The 23,609-nt window shown below is 35.7% G+C and overlaps 1 protein-coding gene across 3 annotated transcripts in view; it reads left to right on the top strand.

Annotated features, from left to right (window-relative positions):
• Positions 1–23,609, top strand: part of LOC150104538 (protein ZBED8-like) — a 125,711-nt gene that overhangs the window by 27,200 nt on the left and 74,902 nt on the right. The window lies entirely within an intron of this gene.

Here is a 23,609-nt window from a genome sequence, read left to right as displayed (position 1 = left end):
CACAAATGAGAAAAGGTAATTAATTTCACTTGAAAAAGCCCTTATAAAGATGATTTTAAAAGTGATACGCATTACATCTACACTATGTTAGCAGAAGTATTTAGGCACTTTATGTACCATGCAAATTTCGGATCCGACCACATGCTATTATTCAGAGAGTGTCTGCGTAAGTCTGGTAATAAAAGGTTGGATGTACAGTGTACATCCAACATCGAGTACAGTGCATGCTTTGCACTGTACTCGATGTTAAGATGCTACGTTCAACTGAACTGACAGGCTTCCAACGTGGACCGTAGTTGGGTGTCATATCTCTGTCCGTGACATTGCTACCCCTCTCAGTATACCGAAATCCTCCGTTGCTTATGTTATTCGTAGATGGAAAGTTAATAGTGTTACCACAGCAGGAAAACACCCTGGTAGGCCACCGACACTCGCTGACCGAGATCTGTCTTGGAATGTTTGAGCATCCCGCACGCCATCAGCGGCTGACCTCGCAGTTAACCTGGAAAATGCTGCAGGGACATCGGTCAGCACTAGAACTATCAGCAGAAAGTTGCATGCCCCAAGTTACCACAGCAGAGCTGCTGCCAATAAGCCACACATCACTCCCCCCCCCCATCCCAACGCCGTAGATGATTGAAAAATGGTTCTGTGGAACGACGAATCACGCTTACAAATATTACCAGGGGAACGGTTCCGACAGGACTGCATCATTCCAACTGTTAAGTTTGGTGGATGCTCGGTAATGGTATGGGGATGTTTCAGTTGGATGGGAGGTCCATTGGCAGACGTGCCCAAAACATGGTGTCTGATGGCTACCTGGATATCCTGGACAACTTCATGCTTCCGACGCTGTGGAAGTACTTTGGTAGTGATCCTTGAATATTTCCTTGAAAGCACGATACTGCTCCACGCCATTCTGCACTGCGTGTCTGAGATTGGTTTCCACAAAACAACGTTGAAGTGTTGGGCTGACTGGCTCAGAGTCCAGACCTTAAACCCCCACATTGAATATTTTTGGGACGATTTAGAATGCCGAATTCGCTCCAGACCATAGCCGCCGTTATCAGCATCATCAATGGGGGCTTTGCGCGAGGAATGGAAGATTATATTCAAGCCAAAGGTGGTCCCACTCAGTACTAGAAATGTAATTAAAATGCATTTTTTTTTTTTTTACCACAGTGCCCGAATACTTTTGTTAACATAGCGTATATCTTAACAGAATGCTCTGCATCAATAACCACCGGTGAACTTTCTCCACCATGAGTTTTTGTTACTGGAAGAGTCCATGGTAATACCTACTTTCAGTAAAAGGCAAGATTGATGCTTTAACTAACTTTATCTTGCGCACAGTCATACAGCAGACTACACCTGCGCAATCATCTGCATCCCACCATTCCACAATTTCTTATCTCATATAATGAATTACGAGTATATGGTTTCTAGAGGAAAAAAAGGATCCCATCCCACTAGCAAAAATATATCCCAAGGAGCATTTGTGGTTTGAAGAGAGCGGTTTCAGCCTCCAGTTTGCGCGATCAAACTATTCGAGGGGATTCTCCCATTTTGGGTATTGAACAGTATGGCTAACTGGCATTACATTTTGAGCGCTTGACCAAATAATGTGACTGCATGTTTGCACATTGATGATTTGACTCCTAAGCTTTTAAGGTGTCATCTTCAGGTTATGGTAACCTTCTTTTGAAGAAGCATATATCAAAACGGTTATCATTATTGATAACATGCGACCTATATAACTCGACTGTATATTTTCTTGTTGTCATTGGAATTTAAAAGCAGATGTGAAATTACTACGGAATGTATGTAGAACAGATCAATATATCAAACTTCAACTATTTAAAGTAAAGAATTTCGTGGAGAGGTAGTTATTTTTGTCTTCAATATTTGTATTGCTACAGTTTTTATAGTGTATTTCATCCTTTTGTGATTTTATATGTAACAGTAGTGATACTTACTGGTGTAACAGTGGATGATACTGTGTAAGTTGGGGAGGAGAGGGAGAGAAAGACGTTTCATCTTTTAAAGAAAATAATTATACCTCTTCTGACTATCAAAGAAATCATGAAGGATAAAACTGTGGATACTTATATAAAATTGAACATCGTTGTAGTTTTTCCTGTCGCTTTATTTTCCAATTTTGAAAAATAAATAATGGAACAATTTCTTTGTGGTGTCTCTTTTATTTGGTCTTTAGCATCTTAAAGATTACAGTTACTTTAATTGATCTGCCGTAAACAACTTGGAAACAAATGAATACAAATTGTTGCTCAATTGACAGTAATGTAGTTCTAAAAATTTCTGTAATTTACTTTGTGCTTTAGGAAGTGATTATTTTCTTGCTATTTGCAATAAAAACGCATTGCCTAGTTATGGAGAAAACCCACAAATTTTAATTTTTGTACGTTGACAAAACATTATGGTGATTTGTTTATAATTTCAAAAAAGATGGAAATCGGAGCTATGGATATGGATGAAAAAAAAAACTGTAGCAAGTATTAAAATCGTATTAGTGGATACAGATTTTTTTTTTCATCTTCCAAATTGAAGTTACTACCTTTGCAATAGGAATAGCTTTTCTTCCTGTTCATCAGCAACAATTCATGTTCAGCTAGAAAAAAGGAAATGAACAGAAGCAAATTAAATACGCGAAGACAGCAGCGGACCATCACAGCATAAATTCCATCTTATTTAAATTCCATTAAAGAAATTTATAGAGAACATTAAAAATTTACTTGCATTTTATTGATTTTCTTGGAATGGTTAATGAGAAGGATGTGTTTGTTGGCTCAGCTAATCAGCCAGTTAGCGTTACCATGTTTACTAGGTGTTACCCAGAATCATTTTAGGAGTTTATCGATTCCCTTTTGATCCCTAGACATTTATCGACCCCTTGTATAGCCACATCGATCCCCAGGAGTCTATATCGACCACTTTGCTGACCCCTGGATTAAATGCTCCTGAAACATTCTCTAGACACCAAACATGGAACTTTTCAAACCACTTCAGACCTTCAATTAGCAGGATAGTCTCACACGTGGCGAAGAAATTTATCTCCTCAGGACATTCATAGACATCCATGCTGTTGAATTCGAGTACGCTGCCAAATGTTTGGAGAGTGGAAAATATTAAAATCGTATTAGTGGATACAGCTTTTTTTTTTTTTGTTTTTCATCTCCCATCTCACACGGAATTCATTTCATACGGAAACTCGGGTTTCCGTATGAGAAACGCTGACCTCCGTACGAGACCGGCTAACTCACCTTCAGTTGAAAAAGCTCCGATAAAGGTTCTCCAGGCCTAGACGGAATTAACCCAAGTCTTTATAACCAAACGGAGTTTTCAGAAGGAAATCTTGCGATCCTATGAGATATGAAATTCATTATCAGTTGTAAAGCTGTTGCAAAAGCTATTCGAGTTCTAGAAGGTTCGCACTCAGGTCTGAGCTTGTGTGTAGCCTCTTGTGTGGAGAGAAAGGAGGGGGAGGTATTATATGAAGATATTCCAAGCAATCGTGTGTCAAAAAAATAAAGTCAATTACTTTAAGGAGAGCTTCATCAGTGTGCGAAGTAATAAATTCTATAGTAAAGCTTCCAACCAGGCTGGCAACTGATATAGCGTGTATTCCTCTAAGTGGAAATTTAAGAATTAGAACATGAAATTATCCTGATTTCTAACATTGGGTGTGCAGTCTTTTTTCAAAGAAGCTTTACTATAGAATTTACTACTTCGCACACATTCATGAAGCTCTCTTTAAAGTCATTGACTCTTTTTTTGACACACGATTGTTTGGAATGTCTTCACATACTACCTCCCCTCCTTTCTCTCCACACAAGCTCAGACCTGAGTGCGAACCTTCTAGAACGCGAATAGCTTTTGCAACAGCTTTACAACTGATAATGAATTTCATATCTCATAGGATCGTAAGATTTCCTTCTGAAAACTCGGTTTGGTTGTAGAGACATGAGTTAATTCCGTCTAGGCCTGGAGAACCTTTATCAGAGCTTTTTCAACTGAAGGTGAGTTAGCCGGTCTCATACGGAGGTGAACGTTTCTCATACGGAAACTCAGGTTTTTCATCCCGAAAAGAAGGCAAACTGATAATTAGAATACACACAGTTAATACACATAATACACTGGTCTCCTAGCCTGAGTTGCTTCGGCCATAAATCTAAAAAAACCAAACCAATCCGGAAATTCGGATTTTCATTCCGCAAAAAACAGGCAAACTGATCGGTGAACACATGCAGTTAAGAGACATAATACACTAGTAGTATTAGAAAATTATGAAAACGTTTGTGGTCTCAAATTGAAGAGATATAAACACGCTTTTTTTTTCTGGGAAATAGATAATATCTAGAGAACACACGTCATTACCAGGCATAACATTTGCAGTTGTCTCAACTCGAGTATTTTAAATAATTCAATCCTACCTTGTTATTCAGCAGGGATATTCTGCATGAAATCACGATATGCCTTAGTACTAGACTTTTCTTGGCAATGATTTGCTGAAATTTCTGGACTAACTTTACAGATGATATTATAGTTGACATCATCCAAATGCTGCATACTGAGATAAAGCAGGCACTCTTTGTTGTATGAAACAAATAATTCTGAATCCTGTTACAAATGTAAATATAGTAATTCTGTTGATATATTCTAATGTAGACGCGCGTTAAAGATTGAGAAACTCAAATCAGCCTCATGCTGGCATCCACATTTCACTTTTAAAATGTATATCTACCATGCTACATGACTAAATATTTGTTAACTGGATATCTCAGCGCTTCTTTTGCCCTTGCCTAAAGTTTTGTTTGATCTAAAGAATATAATACGGAAATAAAAGTATTTTTACGTCTGTTATTATAATTCAAAATTCGTACACTAAATACTTCAAAACAAAATTTATTGCGAATGAAGTATAACTTATGCGTATTTGAAATTAAGTTTAATATATTTCTAAATGTTTCATGTTTGGAGTTTGTTATGTATTTTTCTTGTCAAGAAAAACATTGACAAGTGGAGATAAAGATGGTGGCCATTCTACTGTATAAGATGTGGTCAATTCAAAACCTTCATTTGATTAGATCTGATCTGGATTGCTCCCCATTGATTTGAGCGCCCTACGTTTTTAAGTGATATGAAAGGTTTGGAAAAAGTTCAGAGGAGGATAACAAAAGCTGTATCGGGTTTGTGGAATACTGACTATAAAGACAGGTTGAGCGAATGTAATTTGCAGACTCTGATAAATAGGCGGAGGAGGGTTTATATGATTGAGACATATAATTCTTATATAAGGAAGGAAGGAGATAGAAACAAGAGGTCATTCTTGGAAGTTGAGTATATGTTTTTTTCTTTCTTTTTCTTCTTTTTCAGCATTAAGTTATTCGAATGGTTTGTTAACCCGGACACGTGAACTTTCGTAATGGCTAGACTGAGTTAATGGAATCGCCTCTGCTCTCTTGTTTAATGTACTTGTTAGTTTAATGCAGAGTTATTTAATAATGATTCACAGCTGGTGGATATTAATATGCCAGTGATTACTCATCCCCATTTTTGTGAAAAAGTCAGCTGTTAACTCTGAAACTTTTACAAAATATAAACGGAAATATAACTGAAGAACAAACAATCAGTGGATGGAAATTATGGCTGTAAAATGGGACTACAACGATGAAGAAATATGTTGTTTTTTTTTTAATATATTAACCCTGACTACGAAAGGTTGGTCACCTATTTAATATCATGATCATGTTAAGATTAAATAACCCTTAACACGATCTCGTTTTAGAGACCAACACGTAGCTTTTAAAAGCCAATTCGGCCTCCATTAAGCCAAACGTGAGATGATGTCGAAAGATATCCATATTACAAGATTTTTCGAATCCAGAGCCTGTCGGTTGGACGCTACTGATTCAATCAACAAGGTAATGCAGCCCAGTACAGCGGTATTGTAATGATCAAATGAAGTTTAATGTCATTGTAGCGGGTCTTTGGAATCGTATTTTGACTTAGCAGCCGAGTGAGCTTACAGTGGCCACTATTTATTTAGTTTAACGATTGTTTTCTGTGACGGCGTAAATCGTGCAGAGATGACAAAATGTTAATGGGATCGCCTCTGCTCTCTTGTTTAATGTACTTACTGAAGAGATCCCCAAAATATGGAAAGCTTTGTATTTTTTTATACCTTGAGATATAACTATATGGTATATCTTGCTGTTTAAGTATGCTATGACAATGTTGTTCTTTTCAACTTGGGAGACAATATATTATTTGATTTGCATTCATTCCGTTATTGCTCGTATTCATATTTAGCAATTAATGTCTTTACACTGAAAATAAATTAAATTTGCATTAATCCCTGTATTACAGGTTTATAATTTTGACAGCGTCAGGACTGCGAGTGGTCATTAAAATCTTAAATTTAAAAAAAAATGCATTATTGAACCCACTAATCGTTGGAACTTTTCCAGTTACAAAGTTATAAAAGAATATTCCTTGAAATAAACGAATGCGCTATAAATGGAATAAATAACGAATCTTTATAGCAAAACGTTGTGTAACTTTTCATTCCATTTTAATGAAAATAAGTTATTGCCATTATGATGTATAGTATATATGTATATGTATATATATATGTATATATATATATATATATATATATATATATATATATATATATATATATATATATATATATAATCTTTGATAACGATACGAAGTTGAAATACTACAATGTTTTCAGTTGATGTTGCTATAGATACATATATTCAAAGACCAGTGAAGATATCTATTTGATCAACGTAAATCTTTGTTTTAAAATTTCAAGATGGGTTCAAATCTGCCTATGTTGGCTTGACATCCAGAAAATAATTTTTTTGGACCATCGAGTGTTCCAACGATTACAGTATTCGCACGAAATATTACAAAAAGGAAGTGATTAAAAATCTGCCTATGGAAAGAGCAAACAAATAATTAGCAATAGTTTGTATAGAATTAAAACACAATCCTGACACTGTATTGTATCGTAAATAAAATTTTTCTACGCATTTTGAAACCATGCATTTATGGAAACCGTTCACACGGCTCTGCACTTTAAAAGCAATAAAATTGCAACTAAAATGTGTAGCAAAGATAACTTGAAAGAGCAAGTTTGGTTCTTTTAAACAATCTAGCGTTGAACGGTTCGCTAAATAGATCGGTAAAACGGAGAAGAATATCTACAAGTTGGATAGAAATCCGTTTATCTGGAACATAAGAGGGTGGGATAACTGGTGTCATCAGCGGTTATAAATCATGTTTGAAAATATTCAGACATTTGATAAATGACAGAAGAATGAAAAAAATGACATTTTCAGCACTTAAGATATCAGTTAAGGGTTTTTATTTATTTTAAAAAAAGATAAACTAGAGCTAGTGATCCTGATGATACCAAAGGGTCCAGTATTTTTACACAAATACTATCAGATAAGTTTCTATATTTTCGTTGCAAAATATAGAAAATATTAAAATGCAGAAAAGCATGGGAAATCTGTGAGCACTCTGACATAAGAATTGAAGTCTGGTGTAGAAATAGGTTCAAAAATCGGACTTAGCTTTGAATACTTTTTTACTATTAATAGTCCGCAAGCTTTACGAGCCTGTTTTTCAGGTGATTTTAACGTTTTACTCAATAGCCCAGCTCTAGACAAAAGAAAATGGGGTGGCTTTTTATACATGTTGAGTGTGACGAATTTCCTCTTCATTAATGAATAATTTCTATAATTTTTAAGTATTTTTCCCTTTTTTTTTTTTTTTACAAAGATCTCATACAGGTAATTTTTATTCACATTTTAAATCAGTGAATATGGTGTAATTCTCAACCACTTGATTTAAATAATTCAACTTCTGTTTTCATAATTACGCTTATCCTCATTTTCCTCAAGATTGACGAAAGCGATGCCGTTTATTCAAAATGATTGGATTACAAGTTAATTATTCCGGATTATTTGACTTGTATTTACAATTTCTATAATATATCTGGTTAAAACACAGTTTCTTTGTATTGTACTTGTAACAAAAACATTCCATTGTTAATCTTGATGGCAGAGTGTCGACTGCGCGTCTGTTTCGTATCCGAAAGAAAGTTCGATTATGGCATGGATATTCAGTGTCGAAGTATTTATGTGTTTAAAATTTAACTATTGTAGTACGAGAGCCATACATTTACATTGGTTTTTGAGTTTTTTTAAGGAAACTGCAATCTCTTAGCAACTTTCCATATTTTTCCCATGTATTCATATGCCATAGAAAGTGAGATGTATATTTCTAACTCACCGCTCAAAGGGTTAATTAAGTATTGATAAATCTGAAATGATACTCTCTACGACTATAAAAGAGCTCAGTCGGTAAGAAGGTTGCCTTTTGTTGGAAAGGACTGGGTTCTAATTCCGTCTAGGAAGTGAAGAGACATTATAATAGTTTTTCAAGTGAAAGTAAGTTAGGTAGTGTTATGAAGTGATAGGGTTTTTTCTTCTCTAAAAAGCATATAAAATACAACATTGGTCTCATAGATGCTTTGCTTGTATCTCTAAATAGCAACGGATTTCGAATGTTTCCTCCTGCAAACAGATAAACCGGATCTATGAACAGACATGGCATGTACACATTTATACACCAAAGAACAGCAAGCTGCATAAAAATGCCTATAACATCTAACTACACGGGGATGGATGACTCAACCAATCTCTGGATGGAAGATTATGTATACACTGCTTGGAAAGAAGTCAACGGATACTCTAGTGTGATGAACAAACAGCCATGGTGCCCACCTTAATAATATGTAGACCCTCCTTTCGCTGCGATGACTGCAGCACTCCTACGGGGCATATTTTCACAAACGTACGATAGCAATCAATGGGAATTTTGGACCATTCTTCCTGCAGACATGTAATGAGGTCCTGGACTGTTGTGGGAATGGACGTCCCTTGATCTCACCCGATCCTCCAGTTCATCTCACAGATGTTCAGTAAGTCGAGGTTAGGGCTCTGCAGGCCAGTCAAGTGTGACGATGTTCATGTCCACAAACCACGCAGTTACGGCAGCAGCTTAGGACACGGTGCATTTTCTTGCTGAAAGAGACAATGGTCAGTTTCGTAGAAACGCCATAAAGTAGTAAGTATTGCATTGTCCAGAATGTTTAGATAGCTCTCGGAGTTCAATGTCCATGGCGCCACGAACAGAGATCCGAAGCCAAACAAGGAAAAACAGGACCATACAATCACACCGCCACTTCCGAATTTCACAGTTGGGCTAACGCACTCTGGTAAGAGACATTCACTGAACATCCACCACACCCACACTCGTCCATCTGCTTGGTAGAGAGTGTAGCGTGATTCGTCGTTCCATAACACAGCTTTCGAAGCTTCCACATCCCACTATACATACACGTTCTTTGAACCACTGAAGAAAGACGACACCGCATGTTGGTTCGGTTAGTGTGGGACTTGCATACTGCGGTCCTACCATGGAACCCATGTTGTGAGCCTCTGTTCTGAATGTTTTGTGCAGATTCGTTTTCCAGTCGATGCCTGGAATTCCGTATCCAATGTGTCGGCCGACGAATGGCATTTTTAAAAAAAATATTATCATTCGTAGCATCCTGCGGTTACATTCGGTGAGTGTGGTGGGTCGCCCACTACGGGTAGCACTTGCATTTGACTCCCTGCGCTTCCATCTCGGGATGGTATCACTGATTGTTGACCTGGGATAGCCCAATTGGTCAACAATTTGCCAAACAGATAGTCCTGTTCGGCAACTATGCCAGCTCTATCAAGGGGCATTCCTTGGTTGTCGAATTGCTCTCTAATTCGTATTGCCTTCATCACCGCCTGAGAGGATGGCACAGTTTCTGAACCACGAAATGAAGGAAAGGGTGGGGAGAAGGACGAGGAACCGTGAAGGTACCGGAACTGAGCCCCCCCCTCTCAGATTCCTTACCTTCCAGTACTGCGCCTGGTACCAAAGAATTCACGCACTAGTACACAAAGAGAGATACTTCAAAGGATTGAAGTATCTCCCAAGGCGGTTATATAGACAGTCCTTCATGAAAATCAGTTCGAGCGGATTCAAGCACTCTTACCAGATGATTATCATCGCCAATTGTATTTTGGCAATGGATTCTGTAACTGCGTACATGATACCAACAATTTCACTTTTGTGCTTTTCACAGACAAGGAAATGTTCACTGCAGGTGATATTTTCAGTTTCCACAACAGTCCCATGTGATCCAAACAAAATTCATAATCAATTATTCACTCAAGACATCAGTAGTAATTCATCATAACCGTATGGACAGGTATCTTTGGAGACAGATTAATAGAGCTATATACATATGTGTATGTTTGTCAAACAAGCTTACTTTGCACCATGATTGCTCGCAAACTTTTTGAGCTATCTGGTATAAAAAACAACATTCATGGTGGTGTTCCCTTGTTGTAAAAGTGAAACTTGGTTGATATATGACGTCTCTTTACAACAGTTCAGTCGTAGGGCTAAGGCTCGATTACATCTTGATCAAACGTTTCTTAAATAACGAATTGGTCGAGGTGGACCAAATACATGCCTGTCTCGGTTACCTGACCTCAATTTCATGGATTTTTATTCGTGGGATCATGATTTCAAATGGGCTATATTGAAAAAATGCAGAAACGTGTTGAATATGCCTATTAAATACCAGCTAGGAGCATTCAAACCCTTAAAGTTGTCAATTATGATTTATCTCAACGGTTTCTTGGCTAGCAACGGAAGTCATTTTGAATATCTCCTGACTTTCATCCTAGATTGTTTCTTTTATCAGTTTGCAAATGATTTATGCTTAATTTTTGAGATTTTGCCTTCTATTTGCATTTCCGGTTGTCAGGGTTTGTTAGTGCTACAACTGCTAAGGTGTGTACTCCGAAATGTGAAATAATTTGTGTGTGGGTGAGTGTGTTTAAGAAAAAAACATAGAAATAATTAATTAAGAGGAAGAAAATGCCGTGTGAATTTGGGGTTGAACTGTGAAAGGGTTGGAATAAATAATACGTGTTTTAACAGATTTAAAAGGGAACTCGGGAATTACTGATACCAGTCATAACGAAGAACAGCGAATATTGACCATGGAAATATTTGTAGAAAATAAAAATAGCGGAAACTAAATATCTGTGTGAAGAAGTTGAGTAAACTAGTATGAATTAGCTGGTTATTTAACCGAGTTGCTCTTTCTTCTGCACCGGGTCAAATACTTTTAAGAAACTCTTAGAGGCAACCCCTAATGTGAGAACAGTACAGTATTCAATGGTTGGACGAATGTGTGATTTGCTTAGATTAATAGTTGATTAATAATAATGCTTTGAAACGATAGAGACGGTCTATTTTTTATTTTATTTTATTTTTTTTTTATGGCAGAGGAGATGTTTGCGATTTCTTTATACCAAGAGAGGGAGAGAGAGAGAGAGAGAGATTGGAGATTACAGTAATTCCAAGAAGAGACATCTCATCTTGTCTCGAGAGATTTGAGTGTTTGTCAGTTGTAAGATTGAAGAAAATGGTTTTATAGAAAGTTTTTTTCAATTGGTTATAAATCAAATTAAACTTGCCAAAAAATTAAATTCTTTATCCGAACTTAGGCAAACTAAATTTGCGCGTGAAGTGTCTTTAACTATTAGGCTACTTGTTTACAGAGGTTAGTGACTTCGTATTAATGCCTTAGTATCCCATAATGCAAAGCACACATCCGACAGAATGTGTATAATGCTATTCATTATGGGAAGAGTCACTATGCAGACCTGTTTCGACGTTTATTGAGGTCTCATCAGCAGGATCCAGTCCCAGAAAGGTGGTATCTCTTCTGGCTAATTAGTACAGTAATTTATTTATTTATTCGTATGGGGTTCCCCCTTTCTCTCCAGTCCTTTTCGGGGGGGGGGGGGTTAAGCCCTCATAATGAGGGATAGGTATATATTTTTATGACTGTAAATCCCGTGTGTGTGTGTTCACGGGGCTGGTTTGCCTGTTCTGACGAGGGACGAAAAACCCGAATTTCCTGTGTAAAAAACCCTCTACCTCCGTATGAGACCGGCTACCTCACCTTTCGTCGAAAGAGACCAGATAAACGTTCCTCATGTCATAGATGGGAATCGAACCCAGGTCTTTCCGACCAAAGGGCTTCGTCTATACCGACTGAGCTACGGAGGCTCTGCTAACTAGTAATAAGTAGTTAGAACTGAATGAACGATATAGAATTCACTAACTACCACCCTATTATTTTTGATAATGTTATTGTGCTCAATGCGTAAGAGAGAGCGAGAGAGAGAGAGAAGAGGTAAATGAAACAAAACATTATTTTAATTTAGGAATAAAATAATCTAATCATGTGTCTACTTCACCACCTCATTCATCTAGAAACCGCCAGTAAGAGATTCTCTTGTCATCTTTGGAAGGCATTTCTAAATACCAGCATGCCAGACACAAGTGTTATAAAAATCTCCAGGTCATTAATACTATGTGTGGGAACTGAAAAGCATTTAATTGCGTATTGATTTTGAGGAATAGGAATATAATTGGTCTGAAGTTGGCTTCTAGTTTTCGCATTCGTGAAATGCGACCTAACCTTCTTACCTCAATCGTTTGCAACGATATCCTTTGGTTGGAAAGCTCTGGGCTCGATTCGCATTACGAAAAAGGAACTTTCATAAAGACTTTCAACCAGAGATGAATTAAAGAGTTTCTTACATGTAGAAAGGATTTTTTTCTTAAAGAGAACTGCCGTCTTGAACACACCAATCTGTAGATATTCATTGCTCGCTATTGTTAGCCAAGCCATTGAGTGAACACGATTAACATCTCTACCAAAGCTTAATATTAATATTTAATTGATTAATATTCATTAATATTATTAATATTTATTAATAATTGATATTTATATTCTGATTAATATTTACATGCCGGAATTCTCAGTGCACAACGTCGAATTCATTTATTAATTAAACTCCCCTTTAATATTGCTAATAATTCGCATTAGTTGCATTGCAAGATTAATTTATTAATAATATGAAACTGAAAAAAGCAGTTATCATAATATATATTTTTTATTATAAATATAATTGTAATAATTATTATGTAATTATAATTACTATAAATATATATTTATAATTTATTATAAATAATCTTTATAATAAATATAATTATTATAAAGAACGAATCATAAACGTGCGAATAATTAACCCACCTCAACACACACACACACACACACACACACACACACACACACACACACACACACACACACACACACACACACAACAACAACAACAACTAATTCCTTTATGTATTGTCATCCCGCTTTCAGCAGCGGATTCTGCGACGTGAATGGTTTTGAAAGTAATTAGGAGAGAATTTTAATGTGCAAATCTAACACCATCCATCTCACTTTTTAGAGACCTGTAGCTGCGGTTAGACTAATTCAATTACGGCTGAAGCTCCTAAGACTCTGGTTAGTGTATATTAATGCAGTTCGTTACATTTCTTTTATGACTCCATTCCACGTAAAGGTTGTAAATCTGTAGTACGTTAGTAACCGTGGATGAGTTAAGGTTTTTTTTGTTCTTCTTTAATTTTATTATTATTTTTTTATTTTTTATATAATCCCGAAACACTCCTCTTGAGAGCAAACATGGGCCTTCTTCAAAACACTTCGGTCTCAAATAAGCAGGATGACACTAAGCGATGAAATTTCTCTCCCACTTAAAGACATTCAAAAACACCCACGACCTAATCATTGGAGAGAAAACGCTGTCGAACATGGATAGTTCTCCAACCAGGGAGACTTGGCCAACCAGGCCGGCAATTGTTAATTGTTAATAGTGTATGTATGTTCCCCTGTTTGCCTACTTTTGCTGGATAAAAAAATCAAGGTATCTAGGTGGAAAATCTCCATCACTCTATGAGACCTACCAACGCACTTTCGGTTGAAAACCTTTATAAACGCTCCCCCTAGACGGAATTCATCCCAGGGCAAACGTCGCCATCTCCTCACGACTGCGCAACCGGAGCCACTACAGATGATAAAGAATGAAAAAGATAATGTATGATCTCTAGAGTAGGGTTCTGAGCTCAGCTAATCGTTGACTAACCTATATTATGAATTTACTTTAGGATTTCATTGTTTTATTATTGTTATTATGTTTCTGTGGCATGAAATAAAAGCTATTCCGGGTACCCGCATTTGATCAACAAATTATTAAAGCAGTTCGCATTGTACAGTTTAATGTTTATTAATGTGGATAACCCAGAAATATTGTCTGCTCTGTAGATCGGTGGTTTTTCAGTTTCTTCATAGTATTTGGCAGAAGTTTAATGGAAAATAAAGAAAATCCCATTACTGTATACCTCTGACTGATCAGAACATTAATTGTCAATAACGAAATAGCTGATTTAAATTGAATGCTATTCTTTTTCCTTCCTCCCCCCTCCCCCCTCTCCAGGACGAAACTGTTAATTATTAATTGTTTCTGTTAAGAAACTGTTAGAAATTGAGCAAAATTGATCGCACGAATACATGCAAAATAAATAAATACCAGTTAGGAAATATCGCTTCTTGTCTTTAATAACATCCAAACCAAGCCAGTCGTTAGTATGATTTTCCTGCTAATCCACACAATTTCTTCATGCTTGTCATGAAATTTTGAAATTAATGTCCTGTATTTTTTTTTTCAAGGCATTCTATTGGATCTGGTGTACTGCTTTCCCACCTTCCCTAGATTTCTCTTCTCTCTCTCTCTCTTAAAACTGAATCAGTTTTCCGTATGGTCATTCTCTGAGCGTAATAAAATTTCGAATCCTTAAACTTTTATAATAGTATGATAATGGAATACATCCAACACGCTGCTCTTCCAACTTCTTTATAGTATAGATACATCGCTGTTGGTTTATCCCAGGATAAAAATAATAAAAGAAGCAAAGAAAAAAAACGCATTTCTTTACCGGACAAATTATAGTCGGCCCCTAGACTTATGACCACTCGTACTTACAATGTCCGTTCCATTAATATGTTCATGTCGTATTTAGTGGTAAAATAAAACTTCTATCGTAATTTTTTTGACTTGCAGCTGTGAAGTATGGTGTCTGCGGGAGAAAAATGTTGCTTGCCTTTATACAATATGGTGCTTGTTGGGAGATGTGTGATATTTTTCACTAAACAGGATCATTTTCATTCTGGTACGTACTAAGCTACCAATATATGTAAGCGCTGTTTATTATTAGTTGGTTTAAATATTAGCTAGATAGTTATACAATTTCCCTTAACTATTGATTTTTAACATGTCTCCTGAAACAGATCCCCCCCCGCCGTCTACATAATTTTAGTTTCGATGGAAGCACAACCCCGGAATTCCCTCCCCGCCCGGGACTTTCAACTTCGGGTTCTAAAGTCTAATGATTACTCACCGTCTGCTGTACGATAACATCCATTCGTAATTTTTAATGACATTATTTCTTTCTAAAAATGGCTAGCAAGAGAAAAAGTGATTCTTCTAATGGCGTAAAAAAAAGAAAAAGATAACTGATTTAGGAAAGAAGGTAATAATAATAATAATAATAATAATAATAATAATAATAATAATAATAATAATAATGTAGAATCAGAAATGAAACAAAAACAAATGCAAAATGTCATTATCACCAAAGAAATGGTCAGCGCACAAGCTAGAAAATTAAAAAACCGGAGTGCACCTGCAAAGAAGAACTACACGGATTTTGGTTAAAGCATCTAAGTCTACATGATCGAATGGCAAAACAATTTAATTATTTATTGCTGTCAGGCTCAGTGGAAGACTGGATGATATCTGGACGCACTTTTCTTTTCATGAAAGGTAAGGATAAGGGTGCAGACCCAAGTAACTATCGTCCAATAACTTGCCTACCAACTATGCTTAAGCTGTTCACTGCAATCATACCAGATTCCTTATACCACTACTTATCAGATAATCAGATTTATCCGATTGAACAAAAAGGCAATTTTCAAAAATCCAGAGGAACAAAAGACCAGATCCTTATTAATAAAATGATTCTCAGAATGATTCTCAAAAAGACGAAAAACTAACTTAAACATGGCATGGAATAGACTATAAGAAAGCATTCGATTCTCTCCCGCACTCCTGGATCCTAAAATCACTACAAATATTTGGAATTAGCAAAAACATATGTTCCTTTCTGGCTGCTGCTATGAAATCATGGAAAACAATTTTAATAGTGAATAATGAACGATTCGGAGATATCAGCATTAAATGTGCAATTTAATTGCACGTTTAATTTTCCAAGGTGATTCCTTGTCGCCATTGCTCTTCAACATTTCTTTGATACCTTTATCTATTATTCTGAACAAAACAAAACTTGGATATGAAATTCCTAAATGCAGTATTAAAATTTCCCATCTATTGTATATGGATGACTTGAAGTTATATGGAAAATCGGTCCAGCAAATACTCTTTACTGAACACAGTTCGTATTTTCAATCAGGACATCAAAATGGAATTTGGTTTAGATAAATGCGCACTTTTATCTATTAAACGAGGAAAAATTAATGACACCAGCAATTTTTATTTTGATTAAGAAAAATATATAAAAGCAATTTCAGCTGACGAATACTATAAATACTTAGGAATATTAAAAACTAGTGACATTCTCCGCTCGAAAGTTAAACAACGGGCAGCAGCAGAATACACCAAAAGAGTTAGAAATATTCTGAAAACAAAACTAAGCGGATTAAACAGAATTAGAGCAATGAATTTTTGGGCTATACCAGTGATCCTATACACAACTGGCATAATAGATTGGACAAAAGAAGACCTGTACAAATTGGACCGCAAAACTAGAACACTAATGACTATGCATCATGCATTACATCCACGAAGTGATGTTGACCGGTTGCACCTACCAAGGATAATAGGTGGACGGAGTCTGCTGCAAGTGAGACAGACTGTGGAAGAAGATGAAATTAGCTTAAAAAGTTACATCGACAGTAACTCTGAGCAAATTCAGAGTTCAGTTACCTCTTGTGTAACTTCAAGCAGTTATACAAGAGGGTCTTCTGAAAGCAACAGGAAACAAATGCGATTACAAAAAGGAACAGCAAAATAACCGACATGTGCGCTGGAAAAATAAACCTTTGCATGGCCAATTTCTTAGAGATGCTGAGGACAAAATTGATGTGAACAAGACGGCTACATAATCCATAATATCCACAATGGCTTCAATATGGATATATTAAACAAGAAACAGAAGGATTTATTCTAGCAGCTCAAGAAAAGGCATTACAAACTTACAAACTAATGCAATGAAAGTAAAAATTTTGAACATCAATAATAACAGCAAATGCAGATTATGCGATCAGAAATATGAGACTGTAGAACATCTAATCAGTGCCTGCAGCAAGATAGCTCAAACTGACTATAAATACCGCCATGATCAAGTGGCCAGAATAATTCATTGGCATGTGTGCAAAAAAAAAAAAAAAAATATGGCTTTCCTATATCTGATAACTGGTGGCAGCATAAAATAGAAGCAGTATTGGAAAACAAAACAGCAAAAATTCTCTGGGACTTTCGAATACAAACTGATCGACATTTGTAACACAATAGACCTGACATCACAATTATCGAACATCGACAGGTTTGGATTATCAATATCGCAGTACCCAGTGATAACAACCTTAACAACAAAAAACTGGAAAAAATTACTGAATATCGAGATCTGGCAATCGAAGTTATTAAGCTGTGGCTTAAACACATTAAAGTTATCCCAATAGTTATCAGTGCACTTGGCGCAATTTCAAAAAAGAAGCTCTCCAACTATTTACAGGAATTAAACATCAAAGAAGTGACCCCATATGACCTATAAAAAACAGCATTACTTGGAACAGTCCATATTTTACGACGCTATCTGACGGACTATTCTTAGATTCTTGGGTAGAATCTGAATTGTTCTCTATCACCAGTCAAACTGTTGTTTTAAATAATATTTGTTGTTTAAATAACGTTGTTTAAATCTTGTTTTGACTATGTATCAATTATGTGAATAAATAATAATAATAATGTATATTGTTTGTCACTTTCATTATTTTCATAGATGTCGATGTATAATAATATATAGTGATTTCCGACTTACGACCGTATAGTCGTAACCGAACCCTGTCGTAATTGAGGACTGACTATTTCTCTATTGAACAAATCAACAACTTACGCTGTTCAATTGTCAAATCCACCGTACTACAAAATATTTTTTCCTTTCCACGCCTGAAGTAGTTTTAAGATTATTATCTCCACACGGATTCATTTCACTCCCTAGCAAACATTTATTTACTTCAATGTAGCCATTCATCAATTATAATTCTTCCTCTTTCTTTAAATCAGGTTTAAAAGAAAGGGCAAGTAAGAGTTGTCCAACATTCATTCATTCGTGGGAAAAATCGAAATGAGTTTTCTTTCTCTTTGTTCTATATTCTGCTGGTTCTTCTTTCGAACAATCTTTCGTTATTTATCAGCCTTTCCCAAATACTACAATGCGGATATTTAAATAAACTGATAATACATTTTTGTTTCTTATCAACTTTTAACCCACTAGCGAAAGGGAGTTGTATAGCATTTCTTCTATGTGGTTGTATTATAGTTTCATTCAAAGGAAACTAATTGTAATGGAAACATTAGAAAACTTACATTTTTGTTTCTCCTAGAAAGACTGGTTTGAGATGTTTCATTAGCAGAGTTTTTTTAATGCAAATCATGCACATAAACCTGTAATCCTTTCTGTATGCGAAGAAGAAAAAAATGGCATCGAGAATAACGTAAACTTAGCAGTGGTAGAAAGAACAGCTGTTCCATCTTCTATATCCCTTCACACATAACAGATTAAGAGGAAATGTCGCAAACATGTGAAGCTTATAAATGGTTTCAATTATTTCTTAATGGTAAACGTCTCTCTCCCTTCCCCCTCCCACCAGAGAAAAGTATAATGGACAGGCAGGTTATTTTTTTCATACCAGAGGGTACAAATACTGCACATTAGTATTATAATAGTTGAACTGTGATAGAAGTTTTGTGGCATCGCTGATTACTCGTCGAATCATTGTTTTTATACAAGGATTACATCTTTTAAAGATAATGCGCACATCTATTTTTGTTCCTTGATTATAAAATTGGCTGTCCTTCAAAGTCAGACGAGAGAGAAACACAGCTACGCTCTTTTATTAATAGAAGATTGAAACTTCATATGTGAAAATTAAAACGAAAATATCACGTGTACAGAATGGCTCAGGAAGAGAATCCACATATAAACTGAAAATTCTCTGTGTAGTAGAACATAAATATATGTGAAGTGCACGTGCAGATCATAACATTTAGACGCTCTGTAAAACCGAGGCTAGTTTGCAGTAGTTCAAATTGTTCAAAGTGTTGTCCTTTCATATTAATCCATTTATCAACTCTTTTGACCACAGAGTAGTTTTGCGCATATGAACAATTTTCTGTTTGTTTAATTGTCCGCAGTTTGTGGTTATAAACAAGGTTTGTGAGCATCACAAATCTTGTTTATAATAAGTTTGTCTATTTGTTTATAATAACCTTGTTTATTGAACCAACCTTGTTTGTCAATAAGTACCCTGCGCTGTGATCGCGCATGGTACTTATTGAACTGAGGAAAATGTTCATCCAACCAGTTACTAGCAATATTCTAATGGATGGTACTCCATCATGCTGGAACCACATTTCGTGAATATTCGCCCAGTTAGCTACATCTGTAAGCAATTCATTGGTACTCTTTGTTTGGTAAAGAAAAAAAAGGTATGCCCTATTACTTCTGTGTCATTCCTGTATTTCGTCAGAATATTGCAAAAATATTGTCATTGCTGTCAATAATCCATCATTCATTCATTCATTCATTCTTTTGTTGATCCATTTTTGCTGGTTCAGTTTACATGCCCGCACGCGACAATGAAGTTTTGCATCTTTTCACGTATGGACTTGATATTAAAAGAAAAAAATAAATTAAATATTTGTATTAAGACCAAGTTCTCTGTAGTATCAACTATTGAAGGTAATGAATGCAGTATTAGTACCAGCTTAGTTTGGAACTTACAAACAGTACAGTATCTCACCTCAGTGAAACAAACAAACAAACAAACAAAAAAGTGGCACATTCACCAAGTAGTGATTAATCCTCCAGATATTTTTTCGATATGCGTATACTAATGTTCCTCAAGGTTCTACCTTTGGAAATGCAGAATACATAATGTGATGTCGGCCTTCTAGACTTGTAGGAGTACGAATGCTCCTGCAGAGTACATTGTACATCGCGCAATCTGATAGGTAAAGGTCAGTTGGGAGAGAGGGATGGGGGGGGGGGTCAGGAGAACCAGATAGCCACACTGTAACAAAGAAAGAACTGATCTCCGATGTCAGCAGTAAAATATTGTACCTGTAGATTTTTCATAGGCCAATCGACTTGAAGAGAGTCCTATGCTGTACGAATGATATTTTAGCAGTAATCATTTGCTGTTACAGTTACTGGCACGGTTACGACAGCCACATTGTCTATGTTGTTCGATGGTAACAGAGCAAGTTCATATCCCACGTAATAAATCCCTACGGACTGATAACCGTGCTACCGTGAATCCACCATAAAGTGAAGTTCGGGAAATTTAGGAAGAGAAGTAATGTACATCTAATTTTCATTACAAAGTGGTATATAACTGTCATAATTTTATAAACTACATTTGCAGATCACTGTTTTATTAATATCGGTCTTAAATATTAGTAAACGATGTGCATGCCATTCAAAATTAGAACGGAACATGCAAAAAGAGTTGAATAGCTAAACATTATTAACTGACTACGAAGTGCGGACTCTAAAATCGTTGAAAAAAGTTAATCGAGTTATCACGAAATCGTAGCAGAGATTTTCAGTTGTACTGTAATATTCTGGGATGAGTATTTCTTTTTAAAACTCTTATGCAGGTTTTAAATTAGGTGGGATGTCGACCAGGACAAGCATACAGGAAACATCAATGATATCATGACGCGAGAATGGATAATTACTTAACGTGTAGTAAACTATGGGGAAGAAGTAAGAAACAATCGATTATTCAAAGTTCAGTAGACCGGAGTGGTTATGGGACGGTTCGCAACTTCCAAAAATACCTCAAAATACAATCCCGCTATTGTTCAATGTCGATTTCTCAACACTTTCTTTTTAAACCAAACGATTTCAACTCTTAAACGAAATGGATTAATAAGAACGCTGAATTAATCCTTTCGCAGCATCAACAACTTCCGTTTTAAGTGCGTTTTTATGAGAGTGTGTAAGCTCTTAATTGGTTTTGTCCATTTGTATTTAGAAACTCTTCTCTGTTGGACAGATTTTGATAAAATTTGCTATATCTACTGACATTTATTAATCTGTCTTAATTTTGTAATTACAGGATTTTAAACGCAAAATTGTGTTATGCTATTTCGCTAAGCATTTTGCTTTATTGCTAAATTTATTCATTAGGCGAAAAATACCTTTGTGTTTTTTGAGTGCCTGCGCACTTTTTAAAAAAATTATAATGGAATCTTAATCTTTTGTCCTTTATTTCAGAAAATGTTGACCCAAATTGATCCGTATTTCGTTGATTTCAAAAATTCTTCGATGCATATAGCTGTATGAGCTCCTGTTAATATTTGCATTTGCGAGCTTTAACAATAACTGTCTTTTAAATGCAACCGCATATGTAAAAGGTTAACACTACAACGCTGTTAGGAATTAAAGGATAGAAAACATTTTTTAAAGGAAGGTATGCATTTGTAAATTACGATATTCCAAACTTTGGGAATATAAAGGCCGTTATGGCGATTAAGATTGAGACGATATAATATGGCTCCAGAGCTTTATTTGAACAAACCTTCATATTTCAAGATGTTTGCTGTAATAATTTGTAATTATCCCAAAGAATCGTATGGTTAAAGTCACTTTCATGCTAAGCCAATTCCAGTCGTATGTGGTCCTATAAGCTAAATTTCCATTTGATGTTCAGAGATCCACTTCGTAGCGACTTGTTAGACCTAAGTAAGATAGTCTGCAAAGAGCATAGTCTTAATAAATACCTTGTCGTAATAGTTGAGATTTTCTGGAAAGAATATTTCATCAATACACAGTATCTATTGAGAGGAAGCAACAGATATGACTCCTCATTAAGAGCTGTTAGTTTAATGTGAAGACAAAACATTTGATGTTATTTAATGCTGGGACATAAAGAGGACCGATTTCTTAAAGAAATATTTGCGTCTCTTTATTCATATGTTTCTAAATAGTAGCAATGCCATCGACATACCTAGTCCACAAATGTGATATTGGATGAATGGAGCAGACGATTTTTTTTTCTAAATTTCAAAAAAGAAAAAGAAAAAAAGAAAGAAAAAAATAGTTTGCTAGAATAGAAGATAACGAACATCTTGAGAATGTGCTAAATAGTTCTAGATATTGGTAAAGAGGGAGATAATGTCAAAATTTAAATGATAATAGAATCATTAGGCCTTAAATATCTAATTTTAGAGAGAAAATCTTTTTTTTTTTTTTCATGTATGAATTGGACCCGTAAGTGAAAGAGAATGTCTGATAGAAATGTTGCAATTCTGTAAGTAGGACTGAAAATAGAATCGACTGTTAACCTCAAAGGATAAGCTAAATGATATATGATATATTCAGTTTTTAACTGTTGCTTGATATAACGAAGGAACAGATGTAATCAATAAGATTTTATCAATAGTGTGACTTTTTTTCTTGACTACTTGTATTAGACTATAACTCATTTTTCAGGAATGTTAGTCAAGTGAGTAATATTTAGTATCCGACTAGTTTCACCGATTTTTGCTATCGGCATCTTCAGGGATACAATTGGTAAGCGATATGAAGGTACAGACCAGGTTTTAACTGACAGTTCTAATTCATACAAAATTAGTACTGTGCGTGAGACAATACGCGTGTCGTGGGTAATGATTTATTGGTTGAGAGACATAATGTAATTGGCGTGAAAGTTCATTTCGTTAGTGTTTAGTGATCTAATTAAAGTTTTCCAAATATCAGGAAGGATTAGACATTGATTCTTATTTAGGTTTCCTGTTGAACTGGCGACTATAGCAGCTTCCTTGAAGGTTCTGGAATGGTAGTTCTCTTCTATATAGGACATATGACTCTTATCCTACTCAATAAGATGGTTGGTAGTGGCGAAGTGGGAAGAAAGGCCTGAAATATCTTGTCTGTTGTTTCTAACATGGCCTATGTGCTCCTTCTGTCTCATTTCGAAGCTTCTAAGAGGTCTGACCAATGTAACTAACACCACAGGAACAAGGTATATTGTATACTCTAGAGTACTTGTAGAACGGATTAGGGTCTTTCGGTGATCTTAAAATTTTCCGAATAGTGTTGACTGGCTTGAATGTTACTCTGATATTGTGTGGTTTTAGAAGGATAGCCAATTGTTTGGAAATGGTGCTAGAAATTGAATAGTTACAGTGCTGATGTATTGGGTGTCATCACGTTGTCTT

Source organism: Typopeltis vanoorti, chromosome 7, assembly GCF_054136105.1.
Source record: "Typopeltis vanoorti isolate ZY-2024b chromosome 7, IOZ_Tvanoo_1.0, whole genome shotgun sequence".
In the NCBI taxonomy this organism is placed as follows: Eukaryota; Metazoa; Arthropoda; class Arachnida; order Uropygi; family Thelyphonidae; genus Typopeltis; species Typopeltis vanoorti.
The sequence above is the reverse complement of the archived record's forward strand: the minus strand, read 5'-3'. Positions and strand labels throughout refer to the sequence as shown.